The 6000-nt window shown below is 42.4% G+C and overlaps 1 protein-coding gene across 1 annotated transcript in view; it reads right to left on the reverse strand.

Annotated features, from left to right (window-relative positions):
- COL21A1 (collagen type XXI alpha 1 chain) overlaps window positions 1-3526 on the reverse strand; it is a 113117-nt gene extending 109591 nt beyond the window's left edge. Inside the window, exon 1 of the mRNA XM_081857570.1 lies at window positions 3437-3526. The gene's annotated coding sequence lies outside the window, so the exon portion shown is untranslated. The remainder of the gene's footprint in view (window positions 1-3436) is intronic.
- Between the last annotated feature and the right edge of the window lie 2474 nt (window positions 3527-6000).

The raw sequence follows: 6000 nt of genomic DNA on the forward strand, positions 1-6000 counted from the left end.
GGGTTATATTTGCCAAGTTCAGTGAATATCAGTAAAGGTTTTAACACTCAACCAGTTTGACATTCATTGGCTGGACAATGTATTATGTACATGCTATCTGGAGTTGTTCACTATGGACCGTATCAGAAACACAAAAAGCAATTACAGTGGTCCAGTAATAGATGCAGGCATTAATATACATTCCCACACATATGTAGATCTTCACAACATACCCACACTTTTAAAGCATACACGCCATCCATTTAAAGCGCATTACTTTCCCCAAAGAATCCTAGGAACTGTAGTTTAAGGCTCCAGGGAAATGTAGCTCTGTGGAGGTACTATGATTCTCTTGGGTGGGTGGGTGGGATGTGCTTTAAATGGAAAGTGTGTGTGCTTTAAATGGAAAGCAGTTAACGCAGGTGGCACTGTGGGTTAAACCACAGAGCCTAGGACTTGCCGATCAGAAGGTCGGCGGTTTGAATCCCCGCGACGGGGTGAGCTCCCATTGCTCAGTCCCTGCTCCTGCCAACCTAGCAGTTCAAAAGCACGTCAAAGTGCAAGTAGATAAATAGGTACCACTCTGGTGGGAAGGTAAACGGTATTTCTGTGCGCTGCTCTGGTTCGCCAGAAGTGGCCTAGTCATGCTGGCCACATGACCCAGAAGCTCTACGCCGGCTCCCTTGGCCAGTAAAGTGAGATGAGCGCCGCAACCCCAGCGTCGGTCACGACTGAAGCTAATGGTCAGGGGTCCCCTTTACCTTTTTATGCAGTTGAAACAAACAAACAAAAAAATTCCTTCCAGAAGCACACGAAAGCTCATACCTATTACAAACTTAGTTGGTCTCTAAGGTGCTACTGGAAGGATTTTTTTTATTTTTTATTTTGTTTCGACTATGGCAGACCAACACGGCTACCTACCTGTAACTAGAACTATGCAGTCTACATTTTTCCTCAGACACCATTCTCTCCAACCCCTCTATCCAATAACAGTACAATGGAGCAAGGGATAAACTCTCACCATGTTCCTTTGAAACTTCACACCTGATTTATACAGACCTTACTGTTCTGCCATGCCACTAAAAACAAGTGTAGGACCAAATATATATGGTCTATTGGATGATGGCAAAAGGCCAGGCAGAAATACAAATCCCTTTAACCAGCAAAAGTATTTAGAATCCTAGCCAAAGGAAAACAGAAACCAGGGTTTGAGGGGGAAAGGAGATGGGGAGAGAGACCCCCCCCCCCTATTTTGTAGCTGCAATCCAGACCTACCTATCTCCTGTCATATATGGAGATGAGGCCAAAAATCCTCATACTTGTGGTAGAATGCAGCCATGCAATGAATGGGTTGATCCACAGAAGACTCCATTAATGAAGTTGCAAACTAATAGCCCCAGACAGACAGCGGACAAGCTTCTCATAGATGGATTAATTGTGAATTTTGTATTCATGCACACTAAAAGTCTACTGATAAATGATGGGTGTTTTGCATGAGTGAGACGGATCAGGCTCAATGATCATCAGATGGTGCAGATGGAAAGCTTTAATTAACAGATGTGTGACCCTGTGGCTCTGTTGTAAGTTATCAGGACATTTATTGGACTGCAGTAAAGGGAACACACGTGTGCACAACATGGGCACCATTTATCATTCCCCCCTCTCCCAGTTCTAGTCTGCTTTCCCTTTTGCTCAAATAAAGCCACTTCAAGCCATAAGTGCAAGGAAAGACTGGTAATTTAAACAATGCTGTGAGCCAGGAAAGGCTGAGCACCAAGTCAAGATTACCATTCATTTGACTCAATTGGCCCCATAGTGAAATCCCAGTTTTACAAAAAGGCCCTGAAACTGGTATAATTTTAAGAGTTGATAACACCTCAACTTCAGATCCTCTAATATAGCACTTGTAAGGTCCCCAGCTTGTGCACAAGTTGTGCTGAGTCCTGAAGGAAGGGAGTGGATAAACCAAAACACAGCACCAAATTCTTGCTCACATTTTTGGGTGGGTTTAATGCAGAACAGCATGTACTTCCTCCACTGCATCTCTTCAAAGCCCAGACTTTCTCCCTTGCAAAGCAGGGGAGTAGAGGGAATAGCTTTCAGTGGAGAAGCAGTGGGGGGAAAGGAGAGTGCTTAATCCAGGGGTGGGGAACCCCTGGCCATTCAGATATCGTTAGAATATAGCCCCTATCACTCCTGACTATTGTCCTTGCTAGCTGGGGCCAATGAGATTTGGAATACAACAAGATCTGAAGGGCAACAGGTTCCTTATCCCTCAGCCATTCCCTTCTGTCTCTTGCTGTCACTCCCAGAAGATTTTCCCAAGCCCCAGTTAACAGATTCAGGTGATGGGGAGAGAGAAAAATTACTAGTATGGGGAAATTAGGAGGGAGTGGTGGGTGTGGGAAGGTGGAAGGATTCCCTTCTCCATAGGAGTTAATTCCTATGGGCTCTACTCTCCCCATAAAATATTTGAGGGGGCCAAGGCCCCCAAAGTTGATGGGCATGCCCCCAATATTTTATTCAAGTTGATACCCCTGCCCCTCCCATCTGCTGCTCTCTGCTGAGAACTGTTCCTACCTACCACCCTTTTTGCAAAGAAAAAGCAGCAGCTGGACTTTGAAGATACACAATAGAGACAGGATATGTAGTCCACCCTAAATGCCTCTCCACGCAATGTTTCTTTAGGTGCACACTTAGGATGTTATATCTGTGCACCTAATAATGTAGAGTGTGAATACAGCAAGCTGTGTTGGAACTGACAGTGCTGAGCTAACTGGCAGGTTTACATGCACATTGAGCACTTCTGAGTACACAGAACTCCAGACCAGGACACTCTGGACTTTTTAAGAAGGAATCTACGAAACTTAATTGAAGCCATACCATGCAGCCTTCAAACCTTGGACCAGATTCAACTAAATAGTTGCATTAGCATAAACCAGCGCCAGGACACCCACTACTGCAATGTGGCTTTCCCCACTCTCCTCAATTTGCTCCGGGCATCAGGAGAAATCTCCAGAACACAACATATGTGAGGAGGAGAGAGGGGGTCATCATTCCATCAGGCAAGCCCTACTTTGAATTCCAGCTCTTGATCTTTTTTTATATGGGTCAATGAGGACCAAGAACCTTAGTCTTCTGTTCTAAATCTAGTGAAATAAAATTCTGACTCATGACACTGACCTGTATTCAGGCCTAATGAATGAGATGTGTTTTGAGCACTGTATAACTAAATGGAAGCTCTAGTTTTCTTTCAATTCCCCCACTATGCATCAGGACATGTCTCAGAAGTGAGTTGCTGCTCAAGAAGAACGCCAGCTGTTTTTAATTTTGGGAGCTCAGATGCAAACTGGATCCACAGCAAGAAGTCATCAAAGGACAGGTTAAAAAAATACTTGGTGCAGACAAAAGCTGGTTTGCAATGATTATATATCTCCAGTAGAGGATATCCACATACCTTCTTCAGACAATGAAGCACTCTAGAGACTCATCAGAGGAACAAGGACTGGAACTTTCATTGTTTAACACTGAACAGATGCACCTAAAAGGAGATTCAATGCATAGTTAATAATACTGGTTGGTATTGATGCCATTAATCAACAATTGGACCCAAATTTCAGTTAGTTTGTGGACGTTCCTGGAAGACATGTTTCTCATGCTCATCTTCACCCCTGCATGCAACTTCCAAAAAGAATCCTCTGAGAGGTTAAGAGGAGATGGGGCATTGTGGGCTGGTGGGACTTCCCCAAATCAGACTGTGGTTCTAAAAATAACCCAGGAAGGTAGATTATTTCTTCTTGGAAGTCACATAGAGCCCTTCTCCAAACTGGATTACCACAGGGAGCGAGGGAATAGGTATTAAAACTATGTCACTGAGTCGGCATTCAGGGTGTTAGTCCAGCTCTGTAACATCTGCAAGATGAAGTGTGGCAAGCACTTGATTAATGAGGCTATCAAGAGGCCATGGCTGACATTCCGAGATTTCAAGTTACACACAAGCTCTCTCTTGGGACAGTGCAGTAAAAAGCGGCAGGGAGAATACTCACTTTGGAAATATAAACAAAAATGAGTAATACATTCTTGTTCTCCACCACTATCCTGATCTATGAGGATCCTTGTAAAGGAGGGCGAGTGGTAATTTTTGAAATCTATATAATTACTGCCTTACAATGGATACTAAAAATGTTCTGTTTCGTTATCATGTCAGGTAATGCTACAGAAGTTGCTGGTCTTGTTTGGAACAAGGCTAGACTTGCACAATTACAGCATCACTGAAGCGTAAAACATGAAACTGATTAACTTGTGTGGTAGATTAACTAATAAATCAGAATTAAATGGTGTTTTCTGAAACACTTTTCTGGGTGAGTTGCATAGCTGTTTAGGGTGGTGTCTGCCATAAGTCACAATGAATTAGGGCAACACAGCAGCATCACAGGATTTCTACACTGGAGCCTTGAGCCAATATTGATATACCAGCATAAATTCTTAGCAACAGTGACAATTGATGTATATTAAGTTTGATATTAATCTGTGCTTTTTTAAAAAAATGTGTTCACTATTAAACATAATTTTCAATCAATGTCTGATCTAATTTGACTGAGAAAGTAGTTGTAGTCCAAAACTCCACAACAATGCAATGCAATGCATGTTGGGTTGAGTAGAGGCTAAAAACCTCATGCAATTAGAGGATTTGATACAATAGTCAACTTTTGGGAGAAGATACCCATTGTCATCCCCTTTGCGTGTAGCAGTGTGATGTTCTGTTCAATATGGTGCTGTGGTCTAAACCACTGAACCTCTTGGGCTTGCCAGTTGGAAGGTCGGCGGTTCGAATCCCTGCAACCGAGTGAGCTCCCATTGCTGTGTCCCAGCTCCTGCCAACCTAGCGGTTCAAAAGCACACCAGTGCATGTAGATAAATAAGTACTGCTGTGGCAGGAAGGTGAATGGTGTTTCTGTGCGCTCTGGTTTCTGTCACTGTGTTCTGTTGTGCCAGAAGCAGTTTAGTCATGCTGGCCACATGACCCAGAAAGCTGTCTGTGGACAAACACCAGCTCCCTCAGCCTGAAAGCGAGATGAGCGCCGCAACCCCATAGTCACCTTTGACTGACTTAATCATCCAAGGGTCCTTTACCTTTTACCTTTATTCCAGTCAACGAGCCATGCCTATTTCCAGGATACTCTATTCCATTTCCCCTTCTCCCCCTTAGTAGTCCATTCTCCTCCTCAATAAGGGATACAATATTTCATGGTCTTATTTGAACGTGGGTTTTTGTGGGGGTTTTGTCACCTTAGGTTCTGGTTTTCCTTTTTAAAAAATGTACTTCAGCATTTCAGGGGGTTGAACTAAATGCTGCTGAATCTAAGTTGACCCCCTAAAATAAAACATTGTATTACTTAGAGCAGCACCTTATTTCATGCTACCTTTTTTTAGTAAAAACTTGTACAATGCTGTGATATGTGTGTGTTTCTTTTATATTTCATCATTGTGCAATTAATCTAATTAGTTGCTTAAAATCAAGACATCTAATCAGCCCAGTGTTATCATCCAGCACTCTGCAGGCTAGCGTATATATAAATATGCTGACTTAGCTGGTTTTTTACTTGCTCTATTAAAAAAAAAGTCAGTTGGCAATTCTAAGTGAAACACGCTTCAATAGGTCATTCCACCTCCTACTGTTGCTGTCTTTGAAATTAATTAAGGATTAATCCTAGATCAATAGTTAACCTCACTGCAAAATTTTATAAGAAACATTGATTCTTTACACACATGTCAATAGAGCAATTTCTTAAAGAGGAGACATATTGCAGAGATTATAAATTTAAGGATATATCAGCAGCGGAAATACAAAATGCATAATAATTTAAATCAGTGTTCCATTTGGTTTTGTATTGAAGGATGGTGTTTCAAGCAGCAATACTTTTGAAGGTAGCAAACATTTAAAACCACAAAAAATAGGGGAGGGGGATCATGCCCAGCTGAAGCAAAAGGAAAAGGAAAAGCAGAACTGGCCCAGTAGAA

Source organism: Podarcis erhardii (genome assembly GCF_964252035.2).
Source record: "Podarcis erhardii genome assembly, chromosome: 3".
NCBI classification, from domain to species: Eukaryota; Metazoa; Chordata; class Lepidosauria; order Squamata; family Lacertidae; genus Podarcis; species Podarcis erhardii.